Below are 26,579 nucleotides of genomic sequence, written 5' to 3'. Positions count from 1 at the left end.
ACTAGCCGGGCGAGGTGGCGGGCGCCTGTAGTCCCAGCTACTCGGGAGGCTGAGGCAGGAGAATGGCGTAAACCCGGGAGGCGGAGCTTGCAGTGAGCCGAGATCCGGCCACTGCACTCCAGCCTGGGCGACAGAGCGAGACTCTGTCTCAAAAAAAAAAAAAAAAAAAAAGAAAGAAAGTAAAATGACATAATGAATGAGACAGCATCCTGTATTTCAGAGGAGATGTTACAGTTGCCCTCATCGTGCCCCCCTTCTCTGTGTTCATGCTTAATGCCTCTGCAGGAAGTTCTTTCTTGAGACTAATTGAAGTCCATTTTGCTGCTATTGGAGCCTTCTTCCTCTTGCTGGGGACTCTGCAGAGGCAGACTGAGCCCCTCCTCCATCCAGATGTGCCCTGTCAGTGCCTGCAGTGAGTGAAGCAGGGAATTGGGTGACCAGGTGTTGATTTTCACCTTGGGGCTTGTGGGCCCAGCCGTCAATGGCCAGAGCCTCTTGACCAGGGCAGGGTAGGGGGTGCATCATCCTAACTCTTCACACTGTTCTTCCTCTCTGTGCTTAATCCATGCTCCAAAAGGGGTGACTTTGGGCCAGTGCAGAGAGCCCTGGGCTGGGCCAGAGCCTGGGTCCTGGCACCTCTGTCTCACTGTGTGGCCCGAGGCTAGTTAGCAACCATTTCGGGCCACCGTGGGCCTGCAAGAATCTCTGTGCTCTGGGGCCCAGGTCCCTCCAGTGAAGACATATGTAGTTCTGACTGAAGTCCCTTCTCCTGCCTCTCCCCTGCTGGGACCCTAGCCAACCTGGGAAGACAGCAAATAGGGTCCTGCTGGTGGCTGGCAGTGGTAACAGCTGAGTCCACCTCTCAGACCAGGACTGCCAAGGGCAGGCTGAGAATTCAAGGTTAGATGGGTGATTCCTGGTAGGTAGGGTTGTGCCTCCCTCCAAAACAGGGATTTTGAGAGCCTGGTGCTCCCCTTCCTGCCACTCAGCTGAACTCACCCAGCTCAAGGGCAGTCATGTTTGAGTCTTTCCTTGGAGTGGATCCTCTCCCACATGAGACCCACTTTCATCCCTCATTTTGCAGGTGAGAAACCTCAGGCTCAGAGGGGTGAGGTGACTGGCCTGAGGTCCCACAGCCTGTCGGTGGGGAGTGGTGAGGGTCCCTGGGGCAGCTCCCATGGCACCTGGGCCAGGCCGTGCCCTCTAGGTCCTTGGCAGGAGTGGAGCACAGGAGAGTCAGGAGGCTACTAGCCAGGTGGTCTCCTGGTCTAGGAGGGGGCCCCATGGGTTCCAGGGGAACCCTGCTCTGTGGGCCTTGAGGGGTCATCTGGGGCTCCTGGGATTGCCGGATCTCTTTCCCTGGGAGGAAGTTAGCCAAGGAATGCCAGAGGTTGAGAGTGAGGAGCCCAGGAGTTCTAGGCTGTGGCCAGTTCTGAGTGCCCCTGTGAACTTCAGTGTTTAGTTTCACGGAGAGTCAAGACTGACTACTTGTTGCCTTTGGACACATAACAGTTTAACTTTATGAAGCACTCTAACATCTATTGCATCCTCACAGCAGTCTGTGAGAAGGAAGCGTGGGTCTTGTTTGGGAGGGTGGGAGAGTGTGGGCTCTGGAATCAGACACACCAGAGCTTACACCCTGACTCCCATCAACTCTCTGACCTCAGGCAAGTTGGTCTCAGTTTGTGAAAGGGACAATTTACCCCACAACAAATTGTTAGCAACACCTGCCTTGCTGACTGTGTGCATTAAGAGAACATCTGTAACTGCTGGGTTAGTGTCTAGTGCCATGTAATATTTTTCATGATTTTTATCATACCCACTTTATAGATGGGAAGATGGAGGCTCAGAGAAGGAAGGTGACTTGTCTGAGGTCATGTAATGATTTAAATCAGTCCTCCAGACTTCTTAGCTGTGAATTTTTTTTTCTACAAAACCTCCCTCTCTATCCTCAAGTGACCCAATACCTCATTTATCCAGAACCTTCCATATGTGATGCTGTCTGGATGTGGCGTTGTGTCCCCAGTGCCCAACAGCACTTGCCTGGTACACAGTATGTCCTGTGCTTACATGTGTTGATGAATTCATATAAACTGTAAGAAACATTTTTCCAGAAGCAGCAGCTAAGACCTGTGTCTTGCCCTAAAGACTTCCTTCCTTCCTCCCTCCCTCCCTCCCTCCCTCCCTCCCTTCCTCCCTTCCTTCCTTCCTTCCTTTTTGAGACAGAGTTTTGCTCTTGTTGCCCAGGCTGCAACCTCTGCCTCCCAGGTTCAAGTGATTCTCCTGCCTCAGCCTCCCACATAGCTGGGATTACAGATGCCCACCACCATGCCCGGCTAATTTTGTATTTTTAGTAGAGACAGGGTTTCACCATGTTGGTCAGGCTGGTCTCGAACTCCTGACCTCAGGTGATCCACCCGCCTTGGCCTCCCAAAGTGCTGGGATTACAGGCGTGAGGCAGCACAACCAGCCCTAAAGACTTCTTTGTGCTCTCTATCCCATTAAGAACAACTCTTAACAGTTTTGGTTGGAAACCTTTGCGAAAGAGATTGATCACTTTCTTCCCCTGAACAATGGCAACATGGATGGCTCGAGGGACAGGCCTTAGGAACCCCAACTGCCTTGCTGAGAATGCCGACAGGCTTGACCCCTGTGCCAGATGACTGTGGGCTGCTGCACGTGTTCAACTCTGGTTTCTGGCTCTTCCCACCCTGTCGGTTCCTTTATTCTGCTGCCCACAGACTTGCCTCCAGAGTGCTGTGGCTCTTTCCTCTCCCCTCATGCGTGTGTGTGTGTGTGTGTGTGTGTGTGTGTGTGTGTGTGTGTCCTTCCCAATTTGCTGCTTCTACCAGTTGGGGACTAAGAAGTGGAACAGTTGACCTTATTAGAATTGGTTCATGTATTCATTCATACCTATTCAACCAGCCAGCCATTGGTAAGCCTGGGTCACACTGGGGATTCTGTCTGTCCATTCTTCCATGCATCCATGTATCCATCCATCCATCTGTCCTGATTGAGGACCTCTGCAGTGGCTTGTGATCAATCAAGACATTACCACACCCTCCTGGCCATGTATGCAGTGAAATAATGATGCACATAGCAAATGCTGGCACCGGACTTGACGGTTTATAATCTGCCTCTGCTGGCATTACCACGCTGAATCTTCACAACAGCCCTGAGAATAGCATTATCCCCATTTTGCAGATGATGAATGCAAAGCTTAGCAGGATGGGGTCCCCCGCCCAATGGCCAGCAGTGAGCACAAAATGACAGCTGGAACTCACTCAGGTCTCTGGCCCACCCTGTTACTTTCTCTCTCCTTCGTGCTGCATTTGGAAGCTGTCTGATGCCATGTTCATTATCTGTCTCTGTCATGAGCTATTAGTAGTGGTGGCTGAGGTTGAACCTTCTGCCTTTGTCAAATGGTCAGTGCAGGGAAGTGAAGGAAGACACTTCAACCTGCAGACCTTGTCCCACCTGGACCCAGGCACACTATCTAGTCCACACTTCCCAAACTGTCCCCTGAGGAACCCTAGTCCCATGGCATGGGAATGGATTTGAGGATGCATGAGCATACAGATTTGGGAAACACTAGGTCACATAAATCTAAACAGGCCTTCTCAGGGTCTTTAATGTATTAATATGAATTGGGGACCCCAATGGGTGGCACAGTGTGCAGCCACCCTTTCCTAAGCTCATTTGAACATGCAACTCCTTGGTCAAAGAGCAGGGTCTGGACACATCATCTTGAGAAAGTACTGTGAGAAGATCTCATGGGCAAACCCTGACCTTGCTGTTTTGTACAAGGAAGGCTCCAGCTAGAGCTAGTTTCCTGGCCCAGAACTGCATTTTGAGAGAGCATCACAGGGCATACTCTTTAGCCCCAGAAAAGGTTCAGTGGTAATGCTGGAACTTCAGGCAGCAGGGGCAAGTGGCAGGTGGAGATATTTTTATTCTTTCATCCACTAAACGAACATATCTCAGACATCTACTGTGTGCCAGGAACAGAGCCAGCACTTGGAAATGCCAAGACAATCTGACTAAGACTCTTCCATTTCATTTTCCTGTGCCCACCAAGGATTTTTAAAGACAGATAAGCCTTAAATGCTTTAAAAGGAGGAAGTGATTTGTTAATTGCTCTGGGTCATTACTTTGGGTGGGTGACACATTTACTCAATTCAGTGGAGCTGCACCTTCTTAGTCCCAGGTCCTGAGGGGCAGAGAGTGAGGCAATTCCAGGACCCATTACCCTGGGCAGAGTGCACAGATGTTGCAAGGGAGGTCAAGAGCATGGGGAGGCCGGGAGGAGGAGGGGACGGGGAGGGGAAAAAGTGAGTGAGCTTCCTCCTGGAGTCCATCAGTTTCAGCTTGGGGTTGGGGGGCACTTAAGTGAGGCTCTGCGAAGAAGAGATTGGGGAGTGGGGATGGACGTGCTCCAAGTGGCTGGGAAGGGCGCTCTTCCAACAGCTGGAGCAGAGTTGAAAGGAGGCAGCACATGACACTGCGTCATGAGGACCCTGTAAGGAGCCCGTGGCTGTGGGAGCAGAGGGAGGAAAAGTAGGTCAGATGGGGCTGAAGAAGTTCCTGGGGAGGATTGTGAGGGTCTGAGCTCCAGCTAAGTGGGTACTCACCTGACGAGCCTCTTCAGAGCTGGTCACATTCATCCCAGTGTCCCCCGCACCTGGCTGGTTCCCAGTGGGTGTTTGTGGACTGGCTGGACTCTCCCTCTGTAGGCCTCGGATTCTTCACACTAGTGGTCAAGCGAGGTCACCTGGCACCTCCCTTCCTACCCTGAAGAGCTCTCAGGAGTTCTGGATGCTTGTGCAGGGGAAGGCCTGACCACTCCCCCTGTCCCCTGCCTCAGGGTCCTCTGGGTTGCCCCAGCCAGGCAGGGACCATGGTGCCCTCAGTGGGGCACAGCCCTCCTGCTGCCAGGGAACTTTGCCCCTCGTGCTTTCTGCCTTCAGCAGTTGACCCCCTGAGCCCAGAAGGACATCCTGTGACTGGGAGTGGCGGTGGAGTTGAGCGCATGCTGCAGCTTAGCACAGGGAGGAAGCTCTGCTTCCATCTATGTGAAAATGGGCAGCCAGGCACGGTAGCTCACACCTGTAATCCCAACATTTTGGGAGGCTGAGGCGGGCAGATCACTTGAGGTCAGGAGTTCGAGACCAGCCTGGCCAACATGGTGAAACCCTGTCTCTACTGAAAATACAAAAATTAGCTGGGCGTGGTGGTGTGTGCCTGTACTCCCAGCTCCTCGGGAGGCTGAGGCAGCATAATCGCTTGAACCCGGGAGGCAGAGGTTGCAGCGAGCTGAGATCGTGCCACTGCACTCCAGCCTGGGTGACAGAGCGAGACTCCATCTCAAAAAAGAAAGAGAAAATGGGCAAGTGACTCAGCCTCTGAGCCTCCGCCTTCTTGTCTGTTAGTAACTTCCACACTGGACTTTTATGAAGGTTCAACGGGATAAAGTTTATGAACATGGATTGTAAACTGACTTACTCCACAAACAAGTAAACAGTTCTTGCCATTAACAATACTCATTTGTCCAATTTCTATTAATCCCCCAAACCTTTGGACCACTCACCTCTTTTCAAGAAGTGCTCCCTGGCATCAGCTCACTGTTCTCTGTGCAAGCTGCCCCTGCTGGTACATTTTATCCAGGCCAGAGCAATAGGAGCCTCTGAATTATGTACAAGTCGCACACACAGGCCAGAACTGTGTGTCTGCAGCCCTGTCTGTGTTTGAACAGAGAGAAAGATGGTGCTGTCCTTCCTATCTGCTGGGCCCAGGGGCCAGATCCCGCCCCTTCCCTGGCTGCAACCCAGGGGTCTTGGTCTCTGGGGCAGGCTGGGGGCACATGTGAAGAACACCCCCCACACCCAACTTGTCTGTCCTGTTTACAGTCTGGGTCTGACATGGCCTGCCCACATGCAGGAGCCTCTCTGTGTCCTGCATCCCTGGGTGGCTGGTGGGCATAGTGCTCGAGGGGCAAAACAAGACAGTCATTCCACATCCCTTTCACTTCCCTGTTCGTGCCAGGAGGTGTCGGGATGACCAAGTCGGGATGACCAAGATCTTCAATGTGGACACTGCTTTATTTCAGCAGGGCCTCGGGTACCCTCTCTGGGAGGCCTACAGCCTGTCACAGCATGCTGAGTCAAAGCCACCTGCCCAGGGTAGGTGCTGGAGGGACAAGGCTAGGTTGTGCCCAGCATCCCTTCTCCTGGAATTCTGGGGGTCCCTCTCAGTGCCCTTGTTCCTGAGCAGCTCCAGATGGTCCTGGCCCTATGTGGGGGGAGCAGGGGCAGACAGCTGGTGAGGCTGGCACCCAGAGGCATCACAGATCCTCCCTCTGCTTAGACTGGCGTGGGGGCCACAGTGGGGGAGGCAGAGTGGCAGGCAGGGAGAAAGATATACTGGGATATTGATGTAAACCTAAGCGGATTATTTTTAGAAGATCCCAGTGAACAAACATCAATTTACCCCTCCTCCAACTCTCCCCCAGTCTTAAGAAGACGGAGCAGGAACACACCTGGCTTCCTGTCGTGGTTCCATCCCTGCGCCTGTGCAACCTTGAATTTGTGCCTGGGCCTCTCTTAGCCTTAGCTGGCCTCATTTTAAGATGCCGATGATAAGGCCAACGTCACAAGGCTGGTGCGAGATCAAATCAACCCAGTGGGTGGCATACCCAAGAGGGCACCGGATGCATGGCAGGCCACCAGTTTGCAGGGCAGATCTAATGCTAGGCCAGAGCAAAGTAATTGGATGTTTTTAGATACTTGATCTGTGGTCTCTCTAAGCAGGAGAGAGGAGATTTTTGTCGACTTCCTCAAAATGGTCAGTGCAGCTTAGGCACATTTTTGTACCTTGTGGCTCCACCAAAAGGGCTTGAAAATCACCCAGGTATTTGTTGACCTTTCCTCTGGGACCAGGTAAAGTCACTGGGTGTGAGTCCTGAGTCTGTCATATTAGCCAGGTGACCTGGGCGAGTCCCTTGTCCTCCCTGTCCTATAAAATGGAGGGAACAAGTACCTAATTCTCAGGATCATTGTGAGCTTCAGATGAGAAATAATCTATAAAATCCTATTGGAGAAAAAAAAAAAAAAAGCTACTGATAGATAGTGGGTGTTGGGGGATGACGGCCCAGAGTGCAGGTCAAGGGCTCAGGCAGCCGAGGCTGAGTGTCCCGTCCTAAGGACTGGCAGGCTCTGTGATGGTCAATGTGTGTGTGGAGCCTGATTTGCTTTCCTTAATGGGACAGCTGTTTAATTAGCCTCTGAGTGTTCCTGACAAGTGTCCCTGTGATTGTCCCCAGCATCTAACAGGGTCAACTCTCTCCAGACCATGTGTGTGCTGAGCTGGCCAGCCTTGGGTGTGAGGCATTGACCCACTGTCCCATCCTCTGATTCTTGGCTTGTCACTCAGATGGCCTCATGGGGCAGCCACTGTGTTGGGGACTAAGGGAACAGGAGACAGCCCTGCCTTAAGAATCCCGGTCTGGGCTGAAAAGGAGGAATGCAGAAAAGGCTCGGTGGCTGTGACCCAGTGGGGCTTGGAGGCAGCCAGTGCCCCCCAGCCTGGGAACAATTCTGCCTGGCTCTGCCACCAATTCTCTGTGTGACCTTGATCATAGGCCCTTTCTCCCTCTGGGCCTGTTTTCCCCTCTAAATGATGTTGGAAGAAGTGGTCCCAGGAAGCTGCGGCCTACAGCATAGCAGGGTGAGGGGAGCAGTGATCTGTGAAGCCAGCCCAGCCTGGGGTTCTCAGCCCGGCTCCTGCACTTTCCGGCCTGTGACCCTGGGTAGCCCACCCAGCCTCTCCATGCCTGCCTGACAAGGGTATGCTGGCCCTGCTGGCACAGAGCAGACACTGAACACCCTGCCCAGCAGTATCTGGCATTGGTGGGCCCCAGGGCAGCTTTGACCCTTCCCCTCTTTCTTTCCCTGTTGGTCTCTGCAGTAACCAGAAGTTCCCCCGGGAGTCTTGCCCCAGTGGATGAGGGTGGCATAAAACAAGTGTTGCTGACCTCAGTGCCGAGTCCACCATGCTGTCTGTGCCACTCCCCTGCCTAGGAACCCCAGGATTGGGTTAGAGCTGGCCATCCTCTGCCTCTTAAGGGCTGGACGGAGAAGGGGAGGGGGGCAGGGGCAGGGTGCCCACTCTAGAGCCCAGCATCCTGTCTTTGTTGGCATCTTGGAACCTTGGTCCTTAGAACCGTGGACTCTTTCAGTTCCCAAATCTTGGAAGCACTGGATCATGGAACCATAGAATCTTGGTGATATGAAATCCAGACTTGGAGGTGGCCTTAGTGGTCACAATCCAAACCTTCATCCAGCCCAGGCAGCCCCTCTGCAGGCTCCGTGAACACTCTGGCAACTGGGGAGTCATCTGTAGTCCCCTCAGGTAGGTCTTGGACTTCAGTCAGATCACAGAGCTGCCCCTGCCCTTCCTTGTGGTCTTGACTGGCCACTGTGATGCGTGCCTGGGGCTGGTTAGTGCTAATGGACAGCTGGGATGGAACCAGGCGCCTGCTCAGCTAAGAATAGAAGGCTTTGTGTGATTTAAGTAGCAGCCAGATCATATCAGGCCTCCCAGCCAGGCCCCGGGGAGCTTATTAAGCGGGATCTGGGGCCACCCTGGGTCCTCCTAGGTGGAGGGGAAAGCCACTGGACTTCCCCAGGGTTGCTGTCTTGTGTTTACCTGATGATGAATTTTCCTTTTCCCATCAAGTAAGTTCATCCCTCCTCCTTCCTCCTCCCTGGGGCTGGCTGAGGAGCATCACCCAGTGTTCTGGGGGGAGTGTCTTCTGGGAAGAGCTCAAACAAAACAGAGCGTCCCTGAGAGGAACAAACAGATCGATGAAAATGTCTTTGGAAGGGAGAGAACAGATTATGGCGACCTTTTATTGAGTGCCTACTGTGTGCCAAGCCCTTGGCTCAGCATTTTGTGCTGTTGCTGTATCTGACCCTCCCAAGAGGCTCTGGAAAGGGTCCTTATCCCCATGATGCAGATGAGAACACAAAGGCCCAGCTGGTACTTGGTGGAACTGATATTGGAATCAAGGACTGCCCTGCCCGGTTCCTTCTGGGGGAGAAACGGAGTTCCTGAGAGCTAGGGGAAAGAGGCAAGAGTCAGAATTCTTGGAGAGAGCCCTAGGCATGGAGGATTTTGTCTCTCTGACTGCAGTGATTCATGCTTTACCTTATGTTAGAGTCTTTTCCACTTTTGGCAGCATGGAATAGGAGAAACGGTGCTGGACTGGAGGAGGAATTACGGCGCTATCACAAATATAGTAGGTGCAGGCACACGTTGGTTAGGTTTGAATTAAACCAAATCCACGTCGGTCTCAGATTTCCCTTCTGTGAAGTGAGTAGAGGCTGCCTGGGGCAGGATCATGAGGCTGCAGCTCCAGATTCCCGGTCTTTTGACCAGAGAGTGTCCTGTTCCCTGCTCTCTGCAGGTCTCTGGTGCCTCTTGCCTCCCCTTGAGAGATTATTCCCAGTGTGAGAATTGGAAGGACACCTAGGAATCGCAGGTCACTCTCTGATGGTACGGACAGGAAAACAGGGGCCCCACAAGGACAAGGACTGGCCCAAGGTCATGCAGTGAGTGGGCCTCAGAGCACATAGTAGGTATTCAGGAGATCCCTTCTTCCAAGCCAATGCCTACTCTCCTCTGGGGCACTGCTTTTCGGTGGTGATCTGGAGAGCCGGGGGTGGGGCGGGGGGCTGAGGCAGCTGGATCCTGAGAGGGAGGCAGGGGCCAAAGGTCCAAGCCTCTATCTGTAGTGCCCCAGGCCCATCTGTGCTTGCCCAAATCCTGCCCAGCTCAAATGCCCCCTCTTCTGTGAAGCCTTCCTGGACTCCCCTTCCTAATACCCTTTCTAATCTCCCTATCTACCTCGAGAGTGAGAGTATTTTTTAAAATTGTATTATTTTATGTTAACAAACATAAAATGTACCATAGTAACCATGTTAAATACAGTTCCATATGTTAACTATATTCACATTCTTGTGCAACAGATCTCCAGGGCTTTTTCATCTTGCAAAACTGAGACTCTACCTATTACACAACTACTCCCCATTTCCCCCTCTTTCTCTGGCCCCTGGCACCCACCATTCCACTTTCTGTTTCTGAGTTTGACTATTTTAGATACCACATATAAGTGGAAACATACAGTATTTGGCTTATTTCACCTAGCACAGTGTCCTCATGGTTCGTCCATGCTGTAGCATGTGGCGGGATCCCCTTCTTTGTTCGGCAGAGCGCTGCTCCATTGTGTGGCTAGACCACATTTTTCTGTCCGTTCACCTGTCGATGGACCTTTGGGTTGCTTCTTGGCTCTTGTGACAAGAGTGGGGAGTTTTGAAGTTGGATGGGCCTGGGTTGGACCCTGGCTTTTAGCCTCCCTTTAGCTAGGTCTAAGGCCATCCTCACCTGCCACTGTGCCCAGTGGGATTGCTGCAAGGAGTAGAAATTGTTCATGTTGAAACACTTGGCACGCAGCAGGTTTGCAGTGAATAGTAGGTGGGATTCATTCTTGTTATCCACTTTCCCTCTAGGGACAGGTCCCTTTTGCCCATGGCTATAGGACCCACAGCTCACCTGCACCCCATCCATGAGGCCAGCTGAGCACCTGGTGAGTCTCAGAATATTGGAGCTGGAGAGCACCTGTACACAGAGAGGGGCATGGACTGGACTCATCCAAGTTCACACAGCCAGTCAATGGCCATGCCAGGATTCAACTTGGCTCTCCAGCCTGGGGACCTTCCCTCCGCAGTCCCTGAGGTCCGCAAGCCTTGTCCTTAGGCGGGATCAGCTCCCTAGGGGCCTGTGTCTAATCCTGCAGCATTCAGGGCTGGGCGAGGCAGGGGGCTGGGAGATGAACATCTCAGGAGGCTCAAGAGATGAGCATCCGTAGTGGGCGGAGGCCAATGGCACCTGCTAGTCTCCTCTGATCACCTGACTTTCCCCAGGGCTGTGGACAGCGAAACTGCTTCAGCAACAAGGGGGCTCACTTCAGACTCATTTGCATGGTACAGGCTCTCTAAGGTCCTTGCCTCGCACCTGGGAGTTCATCTGCTTTTGCTCACTTTCATTCATTCATTTGCCTGTTCCTTCCTTCGCTCATTTGTTCAGCAACCACTCCCTGAGGCCTGCTGTGGGCTGGGAGACCAATCAGACCTTGCAGGCACTCAGTATGGCATAGCAGTGAATGGTGTGGATTCTGAGGCTAAACTGCCTGGGTTCAAATCCCAGTTCTGCCAGTTACTACCTCTGTGACCTTGGACAAGTTGCTTAGCCTCTCTGCCTCAGATCCTTCTCTGAAGTGGGGAGAATGATAGTTCATAATTTATATTTGTTAGTTATTGTTGTCACATAACAAATCACCCCAAAACTTAGTGACTTTATATAAGAACAGTTATGGCCAGGCGTGGTGGCTCATGCCTGTAATCCCAGCACTTTGGGAGGCTGAGGCAGGTGGATCACCTGTGACCAGGAGTTTGAGACCAGCCTGGCCAACATGATGAAACCCCATCTCTATTAGAAATACAAACATTAGCTGGGCATGGTGGAGCGCACCTGTAATCCCAGCTACTCACGAGTCTGAGGCAGGAGAATCGCTTGAACCTGGGAAGCAGAGGTTGCAGTGAGCTGAGATGTCCCACTGCACTCCTACCTGGGCGATAGAGCGAGACTCTGTCTCAGGAAAAAAAAAAAAAAAAGCAATCATTATCTCACAGTTTCTATAGGCCAGGAATTTAAGTTGGACTCAGCCTTGGTCTAAGCCCAGTGGCTCTGGCTCAGGGTCTCACATGGTTTCTGTCAGATGGCGTCTAGAGTGAGGAGGAGCTGGGGCACTCAGAGGTTGACCCGGCTTCTCTTGCTCTTTGCATAGTCTCAGGCCTTCCTTTCTCTCTCTGCGGGCTTGTTTGAGCTTTCCCACAGCAAGGCAGCCTCAGAGCAATCACGGTGTCTACATGGTGGTGCAGGACTTTAGCAGGAGTGTCCCAGTGAAGGAGGCAGAAGCTGCTTCACACTGGATGACCGGTCCCTGAAAGTGCCATAGTGTCACCTCAGCCATTACTCCCAAGCTCTCTCAGATTCAAGTGGGGGTGACAGAGACCCCACCTCTCTCCATGGGACTGGTGTCAGCATCACTTTGTAAGAAGACGGTGTAGGATGGGAGACATTGCTGCAGATGTCTTTGGAAATACAATCTGTTACAATTGTGAGAGTTAGATGAGTAAACACAGGAAATGCCTAGAACAATGCCTAGGCATCGTATATAAATGGTAGCTAGATAAAACCAAGGGTGATTTTGACCATATGCAACTTATTCATTATGTGCTGACTGTAGGATGTGACTGCCACTATGGAAGCCAATCCACTGAATAGCAGCATTTCCCATTTGGGTATTGAGGGATCTATAGGAGTTCACCAGACTGAGGCAAGCAGAAAGGCATTCTACACAGAGAAATTAACTTTGCAAAGGTGTCGAGCTGGAGAGAGGAGTCCCTGGAGCAGGAACTTAGCTCCAGGTGGCAGGGCTGGCCTGAGGTGAGGAGTGAAGGAAGTGACTGGAAAGCCCAGGTTGAGAAGAGTTTTGCATGTAGGTTTTGTACTTAATCCTGAAGGTTCCAGGATGTCCGTCTGTTTCTCAGGCAGCAATATGAGAGGCTTGAGTACCATCATGAGGAAGCCATTTCTGAGACCGAATCAACAGGATCTTGGGAGATACTGGACTTGGGCGTGTAGGGAGAGGTCAGGACTGATGGGGCCCACTCCCCGGTGTTTGGCACGGGTCATTTACATCGGTTTTGAATGTGATGTGCATACCTAGCCTGGCTTGCTTTCCCTCCTTTTCCAGTATATTAGAAACTTCGTGATTGTTCTCTGCTGAGGTTGGCTCTTTGGTAGGGGAGGGCAGAAGTGTAACTCCCTTGGCAGAGGGGTCTGGAGGAGCCTGGCAGGGCCAGTGGCCTCTTCCTCTGCCCCCAGGCCCGTCTGTGGAGAGTGGCTCCTGCTCCCTCACCCTCTCCTCTCCCAGCACCCCTCCCCACTCTGATCACAGCCTCGAGTCCAAATGAAACCAGCCAGACTGTTCAGGGGACTGTTGCCACGTCTCCCTGAGCCCCTGCTCTGGTGCCCCGAGCACCAGCCTGGAACCCTGGCTGAGCCAAAGGCGTCACCCCTGGAGCAGGTAACTCTGAGCGAGGCCATGGCCCGGGTCTGTGTTTCCAGGATGTTTACATTCCTGTGGACCTGTCTTTGCACGGCTCCATGTACTTCCGGGAGCCTGTGTGCTCACGACAGTGTGCCCACTCGTGTCACCCGTGTCTGTCCGTGAATATGTGCCCTCTGTCTTTTTGGATGTCTCTGTGTGTTCGCGTGTGTTTGCACAAGTATGAGGTGGGCCTCTTAGGCTCTCTCCAGGGCCCCCATGGTATCTCCTCATAAATGGCAGGCAGGTTAGGGTGCTCTGAAGGGGGCTAAGTGCGAGGAGGGGCTGAGCCAGGGGATAGCCCTTGCCCCTGGGGGCCTGTGGTCTGAGGGGAAATCCAGACCTCACCAATGTGGCACACTCAGCAGAAAAATACAAATTTCCAGATTTGAGAAACCTCTTTGGGAGCCCTCATGCTGCACTTGGCCTGGATGTTGGGCACCCAGGGTTAGACAGACCCTGCCCCTACCTTCCAGAGCCAGCTCAGGCAGGCAGCTGTGCAGTTGGACACTAGCGTGGCTGCTGAATGGATGGCTGTACAGGGCACATGAAAACAGGTGAAGGCATACCTGGGCCTGCTGGAGAGTCAGGGAGGGCTTCCTGCAGGAGGAGTTTGAGTGGCGACTCCAGGGCTGTTTGGGGGATGAGAGGAAGGAGATGGAGAGCAGAGCTGGGCTTGGCGTCAGATGGCACTGGAGGGTTTGAAGAGGGAGATGGGGAGGGTGAGTCTCATCTTCCAGGCCTGGAGGTTGGAGGGAATGGAGGTGCCTTGAAATGCGTGGAAAGGGAGAGGAGTTCCCATTTGGCCACTGTGGGTGTGAGCTTCCTGTGGGGTGTCCAGGTGCAGGTGACCAGAAGGTTGCAGGATACTTGAGTCTTGAGCTTGGTCCAGGCAGAGACGGGTGGTTGAAGCCATGGGGTGGATGATACTGCCAAGAAGGATATGGTGGGCAAGGGAGGGAAAGGGGGCTTAGGATTGAGAGCAGCAGCATTCAGGTGTGGGCAGAGAGACAAGCCAGCAAGGGGCTGGTGAGGTGGGGCCAGAAAGGGGGACGAACAACTAGGCAATTAATGTCCCGGAATCCAAGGAAGGAGACTGGTTTTAGGAGGGCGAGTTCTGCAGTGTCAGCTGAGGATGGAGAAGTGCCCCGTGGATTTACCCACACAGAAGCCATTGTTGACCTTGGTGGCAGCAGAGGGTATAATGGGTTTTGCAGTGGGTGGGAGGAAGTGGAGATATGGGTGTAGACAACTCTCAAGTTTGAATGAGAAGGAAGGAGAGAAAGGGAGGAGAGCTGGGAAGGGGTGCCGGGGATGAACTGCATGAGCCCCAGGCTGCTCATTGCTGACTGGAAGGAGCCAGAAGAGGAGAGAGGAGAGACCAGAGGGAGGAGAGAGGGTAAACTGGTCATCTGTAGACACCCGCCTAGTCCTCTGCCCGCGGCAGGGAGGGTGCCTGGAGGGGGTGGTGCTTTCTGGAGGAATGGTTGTGGAGGGCTGAGGGTGGAGGAGGTGCAGTGCTGGGCCGGTAGCCTTCAGTCCTGCCCTGACCTCTGCCAGTCTTCGCATCTGCAGAGTAGGGTGGTAGCAGCCACCCTGGGGCGTGGGGAGGATCCCAGGAGGCAGAAGCCCCACTAGCTCAGAGCATCCTCATAAACCAGGTTCAGGTCAGGAGTTGAAGCTCAGGGCTGGGCGGGGTTGGCCTCTGCTGGTTTTTGCATCTTCAGTGCTCACCAAAGCTGTTTCGTAGACACTGCAAACAAGAAAGGCCTGGGAAGGTCAGGATGTGGATGGCCTGCTTCCAAAGAGGCCACACCCAACCCCATCTCTGGGCCCAGCTCCCAATTACAGGGAAGTTCTTCCTTTGGGTCTAGCCTAAGTTTTTCCCACTGTGCATTCCCTTCTGGTGAACTTGTTCAACCCTGCTCCATGGAGCCAAGCCTATCAGCCGACCACTTGGAGTGTTGGCCAGTGTTTTTACAACTTGTTTTCATGAAGATTATTTGAAGTCTCCTTGCATTCCCAGAATGTCAGACCCGCCCTGATTCACAAGGATTGACCAAAACAGGGTCTGAGCCAACCAGAGGAATCTGAGGACTTAGTCATACCCCTTGGATCATCTGCACATTCCTTTCCTTCCAGTTAAAAAAAAAAAAAAAAAGGAAAAGAAGAAGAAAGAAGGAAAGTTAACCTAGATGACCAGGAAGGGACAGCGGTATTTGGGGATGTAAACAAACTCAGATGATGCTGGCCATGGATGAAGGGGTGGGGCCTGAGGGGTCAGTGCTTGGCTTTGCACCTGGCAGACGTCAATTCAAGTGCATGTTCTGCTGCTTGTAAGATGGGGATCTTTCACAGGATACTCTTCATATCTCTGAACTTCGGTTTCCTCATCTCTGAAATGGAAACATTGATGGCACCCACCTCAGACACCTGAAGCAGACCTAGAAGCAGACCCTGAGGCAAGGATTCGTGTGACAGTGATTCATTAGGAAGCTTCCCTGCTAAGGGAAACCTGCTAAGGGAATAGGAAATGTAGAAGCAGAAAGAGAAAGAGGAGAAGCAAGAGGCTATTTCCAGCCAAGCTCCATAGAAGAACTTTGGCTTTGTCTTCCAGAGGAACTCTCATGGGGACACTGTAGGTCATACCCTAGGGCTGGCCCTCCAGGGGCAAAGATGCTGGAGAATTCATACCTCTCCCTCCTGAGTCAACGGATTATATGAGATAAAGCATGTAAGGTGCTGATTGCCCAGGACCTGGCACCAGCAAGTGACAGCTATGAGAAAGGGGTGTGCAGAAGGGGAAATCCCAGGCTGTGTGGTCAGCAAGGGGCAGTGCCTTCTGAGAGCCTGCCTGTGCTCCACTGCTCCTGTAGCCCCAGGTCTTTGTCTGTCAGCTTTTAGAGGCAAAATCCCACAGAGCTCCCGCCCCCATTGTTGTCCCGGATGACTTGGCTTTGGGCAATCTCTCCAGTCAGTCCAGGTCCCTCCCAGCCCTAGAGGCCGGCCCTGGTGCCCTGCTGTAGTTCTCCCTTCCAGCCCACCCACCCAGCCTGGAGGGCATCAGTGATGATTACGAGGTGGGACAAGGCTTAAGGACAGAGATTAGTTCAAGGCCATGGAAGCACCAAATGCCCATAGAGGAAATCGAGGCCATTGTGGCCCATCCCCGCCTGAGTCGAATTTGGATTTGACTTTTCTTCGCAGCCCACCCACTCTGTGTTTCCATAGAAGGTACTCAGGGATCGCTTGGGGGAACTTGCGTGGGTCAGCACATTCCAGGAACAAATAAACAGGTTGCCCTTCCTGGCTGTACTGACTAAATCCTAAGACTCCGACTATGTGACTCTCACTTTCACTGGTGATATCGGGCTGGGTTAGCCCTCATGGGACCCACTCTTACCCTTCTCCTGTCCGCTGTGATATCACAAGAGATGTTACCCATGATCTGGCCTCCCCACTCAGGCCTCTGGGAGTCAACCTCCCCCTCCACTCCCCCCACCCCCAACAGACCATGACAGGCCTGGGTGCTAGTCCACACTCTGTCACCTGCTGTGTGACCTTAGCCAAGTCACCTCCCATCTCTGAGCCTCATGAGGTACCCTATGTTTGTAACCAGTTTTGTATGTGCTCACCTAGAAATCAGGCGATTGTAACATGGTGTTAATCCCTGCTTGACGCAGTGGATGCCCAGAAAGGTGAAGTGATTTGCCGGTGATCACACAGCAAAAGGGCAGAGAGGGCTAGGACCTGCTTCCAACCCCACGGCCAGTTAAGTGAGCATCCTACTCTTTTATCAGCTCTGCTCTGGCCCCGCAGCCCCTCTTTGATTCAGAACTTGAATTAAGCCCCTAGTGGTCAGGATGAACTGAGCAGGCACCGAAGTGGTCAGTCACTGCTGCAAACTCATTAACTCATTTGATTCCCATGTATTGGGTACCTATTGTATAAGGGGTTCTGTGCTCAGATAAGTACAGTTTAACTTTCACCAGGTTTAACATAGAATCCACTGCAAAGGCTTGAGCACCTGCAAGTGCCAAGAGTGAGGGTGCCCTTAGGGTGGTGGTCCCAGAGGAGAAAGTGGTCTAGAAAGTCTAGAGCCCCCTCACTGTCCAGGAGGCAGGCAGGGAGTGGCTAGGTTGGGGAGGTGGATGTCAGGGAAACAAGTTTGTTCACTCCTGGGTATTCACTGCTGCCTGTGGTGGGTCCAGCACTGTGCCAGGCTGGGGGTGAGGCTGGGAGACAGCTTTGATTCACCGTCAAGGCCTCCACCCCTTACGCGTCCTGCCGCCTTTGTTCACACGATGCGCTTGGTGTGTTTGTCTACACCATTAGCTCGTGGGCTCATCCAGCAGGAGCTCCGTCTGTCTGCTGGGCCTACAGGAGAGCTTAGGAAATGTGTGTTGGTGACTAGATTTTTGGTGTCTAGACTGGCTTGGTAGTAACAGTATGAATCCAGGAGACCCTAAATCCCCTCGAGCCTCTGTTTACCATCTATAAAAAGTATCTACTGCAGCCAGGCGTGGTGGCTCATTCCTGTAATCCTAGCACTTTGGGAGGCCGAGGTGGGCAGATCACTTGAGCTCAGGAGTTCAAGACCAGCCTGGGCAACATGGCAAAACCCCCTCTCTACAAAAAAATACAAAAATTAGCCGGGTGTGATGGCACATACCTATAGTCCTAGAGACTCAGGAGGCTGAGGCAGGAGGATTGTTTGAGCCTGGGATGTAGAGGTTGCAGTGAGCTGTGATTGCACCACTGCACTCCAGCCTGAATAACAGAGTGAGACTCCATCTCCAGAAAAAAAAAAAAAAGTCTGCAGTGGGAGGCTAAGAGGAGTAAGATAGCACACATAGAAACCTTGGCCTTGTACAGAGAGTATGTCCAGCCCTTGTAAATGTTGGGCAGTATTAACAATAGGTGGGGCCGGGCGCGGTGGCTCAAGCCTGTAATCCCAGCACTTTGGGAGGCCGAGACGGGCGGATCACGAGGTCAGGAGATAGAGACCATCCTGGCTAACATGATGAAACCCTGTCTCTACTAAAAAAAAATACAAAAAACTAGCCGGGCGAGTTGGCGGGCGCCTGTGGTCCCAGCTACTTGGGAGGCTGAGGCAGGAGAATGGCGTAAACCCGGGAGGTGGAGCTTGCAGTGAGCTGAGATCCGGCCGCTGCACTCCAGCCCGGGCGACAGAGCGAGACTCCGTCTCAAAAAAAAAAAAAACAATAGATGGGCCCTCGGCACTGTGCCAGACTGAGCAGAAAACATGAGGGAGATGGGGTCTGGCCCCTGTTACAGCTACTACACACTGTACAGTTTACACAGCCCTGTTACGTCCTGCTCACTGGTTCTCCCTGTCATCCCAAGATGGGATCTGGGCAGGTGCCAGTATCCCCATATGACACAGGAAGATGTTGACCTGCCTTCCAGTGGCTAAGCCAAGATGAAAAGCCAGGTCTCCTGGCTCTCAGTCTCCTGCTCACTCCTCTGCTCCCCCACCTCCCGAACTTGCTTCCTGCTCTCCGGAAGCTCCTTGTGAAAGATGCTAGGCAGGGCAGTGGGCAAGGAATGTGGAGATTTGCCAGCCCAGGTGTTGGGGGCTGAGGGTACATTGTGGTGGCTTTAGCCCAAAGTAGGTTACTGTGGCTAGTAGGTCCAGAGTAAGGGGGCAAGAGGAGAGGTGAGGGAGGGGGACTGAGTGGGGATGCAGAGGAGGAGGAAAATAGCTGTGGGCTATAGGTCACCAGGACCACTGCCCAGCTGGATGGCAGGGGGCTACTAGCCTGGTGCAGCAGAGGCTTCTGGGCCCTCCCAGCCTAGCCGGCTCCCTTTCCAGGGGGATGGTGTAACAAGAACTGGGGATGGAAGACCCTGGGCACCCTGGCTCCCCTGCAAGGTGGTGTTGGAGCTGAAGGGACTTTAAGGAGTACAGGGTCTGTGGGAGAGGCCAGTCAAGTTGTGGTCACTGCCCCTGAGGAAATTTGAGTGCTTACTGCCCTGGAAATACAGCCCCACGCACAAGGCGTAAGCATAAGGACCTTCCATGTGGAAAGCACTTGTGAAAGGCGGACTGGGGAAGGCAGGGCTGGCTGGCAGACATGCAGTTGCTCACAGATGTGAGGTCACCAGCATGGGTGACCTGGGCCCCGCAACATAAGAGGTGGTGGGTGAGGAGTGGACGGGCGCCTCCTAAATTTGGAGAACTGAGAGCAAAAATACAAATAGAGATCCATGTATCTTTGTCAGATATTTGAAGGTTGTAAAGCAAGCCAGGAGACTGTTAAATAAAATAGATTTGATTTTCCCACCTTGACAAATATACCTTCACAATGTACATTGAAATACGTACATTGTGTACTTATTTACATTGTGTAAAGTTTAGTTTTATTTGAGAGTGATAAAATATCAAGAATGTCTGAATTTAATTATTGCACATCTCGGGTATATTGTTGTTAAGCTGATGATGTTCAGATATAAAAAATAAGACTTAACAATTCTTTTTTTTCTTTTTTTGAGAGAGTCTCACTCTGTCACCCACGCTGGAGTGCAGTGTGGTGTGATCTCAGCTCACTGCAACCTCTGCTTCCCAGGTTCAAGTGATTCTCCTGCCTCAGCCTCCTGAGTAGCTGGGATTATATTGAATATATATTTGAATTATATATACATATAGTGTATGTGTGTGTGTGACAGGCTCACTCTGTTGCTCAGGCTGGAGTGCAGTGGGCATGATCTTGGTTCACTGCAACCTCTGTCTTCCGGGTTCAAGCGACGCTCCTGGCTCAGCCTCCCGAGTAGCTGAGGCTACAGGCATGTGCCACCATACCCAGCTAATTTTTTGTATTTTTAGTAAAGACAGGGTTTCACCATGTTAGCCAGGATGGTCTTGATCTCCTGACCTTGTGATCTGCCCGCCTCGGCCTCCCAAAGTGCTGGGATTACAGACGTGAGCCACTGTGCCCAGCCTTTATATGTATTTTGTTATTGTTGTTGAGATGGAGTCTCACTCTGTTGCCCAGGCTGGAGTGCAGTGGCATGATGGTAGTGCACTGCAACCTCTGCCTCCCTGATTCAAGTGATTCTCCTGCCTCAGCCTCCTGAATGGCTGGGACTACAGGCGTGTGCCACCACACCCGGCTAATTTTTTTTTGTTTAGTAGAGACGGGATTTCACCATGTTGGCCAGGCTGGTTTTGAACTCCTGACCTCAGGTGATCTGCCTGCCTAGGCCCTCAGAGTGCTGGGATTATAAGCGTGAGCCACAGCATGTGGCCATCAAATTTTGTATACTTTAAATACAAACACATTTTATTTTTAGTACTTTATTGCCATCAACAGAACACAAGTGATGAAAATCTTTTTTTTTTTTTTTTTTGTTTGTTTGTTTTTTTTTTGTTTTGTTTTTTGAGACGGAGTCTCGCTCTGTCGCCCAGGCTGGAGTGCAGTGGCACGATCTCGGCTCACTGCAAGCTCCGCCTCCTGGGTTTACGCCATTCTCCTGCCTCAGCCTCCTGAGTAGCTGGGACTACAGGCGCCCGCCACCGCGCCCGGCTAATTTTTTGTATTTTTAGTAGAGACGGGGTTTCACCGTGGTCTCGATCTCCTGACCTTGTGATCCGCCCGCCTCGGCCTCCCAAAGTGCTGGGATTACAGGCGTGAGCCACCGCGCCCGGCCGAAAATCTTGATTATAACAATATAATTAGTGATCTTGCTAAAATAAAGATTTTATGAAATAAATAAAAATAAGCTGTGGCCAGTTGCAGTGGCTCACACCTGTAATCTCAGCACTGAGGCTGAGGCAAGCAGATCACTGAGGTCAGGAGTTCAAGACCAGCCTGGCCAACATGGTAAAAACCCATCTCTTCTAAAAATATAAAAATTAGTTGGGCATGGTGACACATGCCTGTAATCCCAGCCACTTGAGAGGCTGAGGCAGGAAAATAACTTGAACCTGGGAGGCGGAGGTTGCAGTGAACCAAGATCTTACCTCTGCACTCCAGCCTTCTAGCCTGGGTGACAGAGCGAGATTCTGTCTCAAAATAAATAAATAAATAAATAAATAAATAAATAAATAAATAGTAAACGAATGTAAATATAAACATAGGCAAATTTATTTTATGTTTTCAAGAGGGTTTTTATTCCATAAAATGATCTATTAAAATGAAAACAATACCCATCACAACGAATGAAGATCAGATTTTTAAATAAAATCTTTAAATAGACATGAAATATTAATTCAATTTTTGAAAATTTTATAGAAATGAAACTATTCACAGTTCTAGTATTCAATGTCCATCTAGTTGCAAATTTAAAGAATACCAGACTTCGTGTTACATTAATGTGAGTTGCAGAATATTATAAGATGTTCCTCAGCCACCACGTGCATTTTTGTGAATATCACACTAATTCATGAGTACTTTTAGAACCACAAATTGGAGCAGGAAGAAATGCCAAAATAAAGGATGCACAGCAGGGCTGGAATAGAGATGCTTGCTTATGCAAGAAACTCGTGCTCGCTGCTGTCTGGGAGGAAGGCTTTGACAAGCTAACTTGTGTCTCCCTTGTATATTTTTGCCATTCAGGCCCCCCCCCCGCTGCACCCCTCCCCCAAGCAGCATCCATCTCCCCCCTCAGCAGCAACACGACCCGTAGACCTTTACAGCATCTTAACAGAATCACCTTTTGTTCTTCAAGTTCAAGAAATGGAAAGGCCTGGCATGGTAGCGTGCCTGTAGTCCCAGCTACTCGGGAGGCTGAGGCCAGAGGGTTGCTTGAGCCTGGGAGTTCAAGCCTGTAGTGTGTTATGACTGTGCCTGAGAATAGCCACTGCACTCCAGCCTGGGCAGCATAGTAAGACCCAGTCCCCAACTCATGCCTTTAAAAAAAAAAAAAAGAAAAGAAACAGAGAAGAGTTTAACTGGAGCCTTACAGGTGTTAATCAGGAGCGAATGTTTAGGATTACAGGTCACATGAGTGTAATGTGACAGAGGCTCCTGTGTACTCTAATGAATTTATTTGTGAGTGTGTGAGTGTGTGTGTGTGTGTGATGTGTGGGGCCCCCTTTTCCCTGTGTAAGTGTGTTCGGGGGGTGAATCTTCTTGCCAATAAAGAGTTCTCTATCATACAGTGAACAATAGACAAATGATAGATCTTATGCTATAGCTACAGTTTTACATCTAGGTATCTTTTTTTTTTTTTTTTCCCGAGACAGAGTCTCGCTCTGTCGCCCAGGCTGGAGTGCAGTGGCCGGATCTCAGCTCACTGCAAGTTCCGCCTCCTGGGTTCACGCCATTCTCCTGCCTCAGCCTCCCGAGTAGCTGGGACTACTGGCGCCCGCCACCTCGCCCGGCTAGTTTTTTTTTTTGTATTTTTTAGTAGAGATGGGGTTTCACCGTGTTAGACAGGATGGTCTCCATCTCCTGACCTCGTGATCCACCCATCTCGGCCTCCCAAAGTGCTGGGATTACAGGCTTGAGCCACCGCGCCCGGCCCCATCTAGGTATCTTAATTCACTCATTCATTTCACTCATGTGCATTTGTTCATTCACTTAAAACCCTATATTTGCAAGGTGCAGTGACTCACGCCTATAATCCCAGCACTTTGGGAGGCCAAGGCGGGTGGATCACCTGAGGTCAGAAGTTCAAGACCAGCCTGGCCAACATGGTGAAACCCTGTCTCTAGTAAAGATACAAAAATTAGCTGGGTGTGGTGTGTGCCTGTAATCGCAGCTATTCAGCAGGCTGAGGCAAGAGAATCACTTGAACCCGAGAGGCAGAGGTTGCAGTGAGCCGAGATTGCACCATTGCATTCTAACCTGGGCAACAAGAGCGAAAGTCTGTCTCAGAAATAAAATAAAACCCTGTATTCACTTGCTCCAACCCTTCATTTCATGTAGATTACCAGGCTGTAGAAGTCTTTTAGTGCAGTCCATGATCCTATGAATGAGGATCAGAGAGGGTACTGATACTGATGTACCTAAGACGCACAGCCAGTCCACAGCAGAAAAGTCCTCAGGCCAGGCAGCAAAAAGTGGAGGGTGAGTGCCAAGTTTGAATGTCAGGTAAAATCTGAGCAGATGTTGCTGTGTCCCAATCAGCTTCCCTTCCTTCACCAGCTTCCACTACTAAGCCATCTGCCCCAGGGCACTGGGGGATCCTGCAGGGAGTTTCTGCTTGAAGAGCCTATTCCTGTTTGGGGCCGAGCGCTTCCTTCAGTGACTCACAGCCTCCCATTGGCCCCGTGCTGGGAAGGCAAGGTGGGAGTGGAGCCAGACCCGGGCGTGTCACCCTCAGCCTGAGACCCCAGCTGGGTGACCTGACACAGGATAGTGGGCACAGGCTGGAGGGAGGAGGAGGGGAATGGCAGGAGGATGTGAGACCATTCTGCCTCACCCAGCCTGGTGGGCAGGATGGAGAGAAGACAGAGTGGGGATGGGGACGGCCTCCACGTCCAGCCAACCCCACAGGTAGTTTCCAGGGCAGCTGTGGGACCAGGTAAGGCTGACAGCAGAGCTGAGAGCCCTGAGGAGACTCTGCGGTACTTTCTTTTCTGACAGGCCATAAAGTGTGGTGAAAGGAGCACTGGGATGGAGTCATGGACTTGTATTTCTCACACCAACTTTCTGGTGGTCATTTCAGTTTTCTGACCCTATCTGGGCCTCAATATCCATGTCTGTCTGATGGGGGAGCGGTTTGATGGCTGTGACGTTTTGTGCAGCTTATAGGTTTGAGCTTGAATTCTGGCTCTGCTGCCTTGCTGGGTGTGTTCACTTCTCAGAACCTCCATTTCAAAATCTGAAATAATAGTCACTTTAAGTGTTTTATGTATGGTAACTAATTTAATCCCCACACTGACCCTATGGGGTAGGTTTTATTATTCGTAGTATTTTATACCTAAGGAGATTGAGGCACAGAAAGGTTAAGTAATTTGCCCAAGGTCACACAGTAAGAGCCAAGATTCTAACTTGTGTAGTTTGACTCCAGGTCCCATGCTCTTGACTCATTCTGGCCTTGCTCCTCAAATTGTGGCCCAGGGACCTGCAGCATCAGCATCACCTGGGAGCTTATCAGAAATGCAGAATCTCAGGCCCCAGCCTAGACTTACTGAGTCAGACTGCATTTTAACAAGTTCCCTAGGTTTCTGAGGTCCAAGGCCCCAGGAAATATAAATAGACCATGGCTTCTCAAACATTAAAGTTTAGAGGAGAAGCCACTGGTCTATTTTTATTTCCTCTGCCACTTAGGCCTTAGGATCATTGTAGGGGGTAGAGGAAATAAGTATGTTTTATAAACTGTAAAGTGCTGTACATTCAGGGCACTGTGAGAAACCTGGGGACTGGAGGTGGAGAGGGGCAGGCCTGGTAGTGTCCCAAGTGCTGATCTCTCAGTGGCTGTCATTTCCCAGCTGTCTCTGAGTCCAGCTCTGTCCACCTCTGGTTCACACACAGAGACGTGTGTTTGACTGTATGTTTCTTGCCAGTGTGTGGCTCTAGAGTCCAGTTGGGTTGGGGAGAGTTGTCATATTGGCACCAGGAGGCTCAGGTCCCAGCCCTGGCTCTGCCTCTGTGTGATGTAGGTAGGCCTCCGTCCCTGCAGCCTCAGTGTCCCTAGTAGACAAGGTGTTAGCATCCTCTGAAGCCTGCAATGCTGACCTGCAGTCTCCTCCTCACCTCTCCTGGCCCCTCTGCTTCCCGTGGCCTGTCGATACCATCTCTTTTCCCAGTTCCTGGGCGGGGGGTTGCCCTGCTGGCTGCAGGAGCTGGTGATGGGGGAGGTGGTGCATGAGTCAGAGCTCAGGCACGTAATTGTGGTGCCCCAGATCCCACCTCCGGGCTACCGTCCTTCCCTTAGCGGCTGCTTTAGAAGAACAGCTGGTTTGGCAGCTACCTCAGAGAAACAGGTCCCTGGGCAGCGTGAAAGGGCCTCTGCCCCCAGGGTGGCTGAGCTTTGGATCCTGGGTCCGTGGGTCCTGGAGGGACAGGAGTGGTTCAGGGAACAGGTTGTATGGGTTGGGCCTAGGGCTGGTTTGTGGGCAGCATGCGTGGAGGTGGATTGCATGTGCCGGGTTTCATGGCTGGGGATTAGATCACGTATGTCCTATCAGCCCTCCCACCAGCTTTGTGGCTTCCCCAGGGCAGGGACTTGGTGTCACCCATCACTGGGCCCCACACTCAGCATGGGATGGGCACTCACTAAGGATCAAGTGGGACAGTAGAAGGCAGGATGAACTGATGAATGAACTCACTGGGTTTATCCCCTTTTCCTCTCAGCTCTCCCAGTGAAGTGATATCACTGCCTCTGTGGACAGGACACCCCCAGGAGCCCAGCTCACAGCCACTGGTACCTTCTTCCAGGTAAAGAGAAAAGGAGGGAGGGAGAAAGGAGTTCAAGACAGGCTGCAGAGGGCAGCTGTCTGGGTTCTTTCACAATGTCCACCTCCCCCATGGGGGCAGCACTCTACGGTTTATGAAAAGGCATAAATGGGATTATTGTCCCATTTTATGGACAGGAAAAACTGAAGCTCTGAGTAGACTTGTCTCTTGCTTAGTACAGCGTTCCAGGTACTTGTCTGAGAGCCCATGAGGCTGATACCATGGTTATCCCCACTTTATAGTTAAGGAAGCTGAGGTATAAAGGCATTTAGAAACTTGCTCCATTAAATACATGGTAGAGCTGGGTTTCAAACCCAGCCAGGTCGCCAGGCATGGTGGCACGTACCTGTAGTCCCAACTACTTGGGAAGCTGAGGCAGGAAGATCGCTTGAGCCCAGGAGTTCAAGTTCCAGTGAGCTATGATTGTGCCACTACACTCCAGCCTGGGTGACAGAGTGAGACTGTCTCTAAAAAAAAAATTAAAATAAATAAAAACCCAGGCAGGCTGACCTCTTCACAAACCCTGTGATTTACTGCCCCTCAAGAGCCCAGCATTAAACTAAGTTTCCTTGACCTCCAATCTGAGGGTTGAATGGGCTCCCAACTCCAGAGAAGATTTATATTTTAAAAGAGAATCCTAGAGAAAGTGATGCTTCCTCCAAAGGAATGAATGACAAATAGTGGATTTGGAGGCCTTATATCATGGAACTGGCATGAACCTTCAAGGTGGGCCAGCCAACTCCTGGGACTTTCTTCCTCAGCATTCAAGCAAGCTCGGTTTTCATTGGTCACCAAGGTGAAACCTGGCCATTTGAAGGAAGAGAGGAAAAGTTTAGGCCCCAGGTTCTCCGACATGCCTGGAAGCAGGGAGACTGCTGCTCTTTGCAGAAGACTGTGAAGAGTAGCAGTGTTCATGACAGTTATGAAATTAGTATCCTGTGCTAGATCTGGGGTCATCTTACACTAGATATGGTATAGAAATG

The 26,579-nt window shown here is 51.6% G+C and overlaps 1 protein-coding gene and 1 long non-coding RNA gene across 13 annotated transcripts in view; one reads left to right on the top strand and one right to left on the bottom strand.

The window, feature by feature from the left end:
- GDPD5 (glycerophosphodiester phosphodiesterase domain containing 5) overlaps positions 1–26,579 on the top strand; it is a 91,750-nt gene that overhangs the window by 11,465 nt on the left and 53,706 nt on the right. For 9 of the 12 annotated variants that reach the window (XR_010580920.2, XM_074014785.1, XM_045371290.2 and 6 more), the window contains one exon: positions 25,495–25,578. The exons of 2 other annotated variants lie outside the window; for them this stretch is intronic. The gene's annotated coding sequence lies outside the window, so the exon portion shown is untranslated. Of the gene's footprint in view, positions 1–25,114; positions 25,224–25,494; positions 25,579–26,579 lie in introns of those variants that run through there. One more of the 12 variants, XM_065528732.1, reaches the window with a different exon arrangement.
- On the bottom strand, positions 194–4,759 carry LOC135967071 (uncharacterized). Its single transcript, XR_010580921.1, has 2 exons — positions 4,632–4,759; positions 194–407 (listed from the first exon to the last, which is right to left on the bottom strand). It is a non-coding gene; the product is annotated as an uncharacterized lncRNA (long non-coding RNA).

Source organism: Macaca fascicularis, chromosome 14 (assembly GCF_037993035.2).
Source record: "Macaca fascicularis isolate 582-1 chromosome 14, T2T-MFA8v1.1".
NCBI lineage: Eukaryota > Metazoa > Chordata > Mammalia > Primates > Cercopithecidae > Macaca > Macaca fascicularis.
This window is presented reverse-complemented; position numbering and strand designations above follow the sequence as displayed.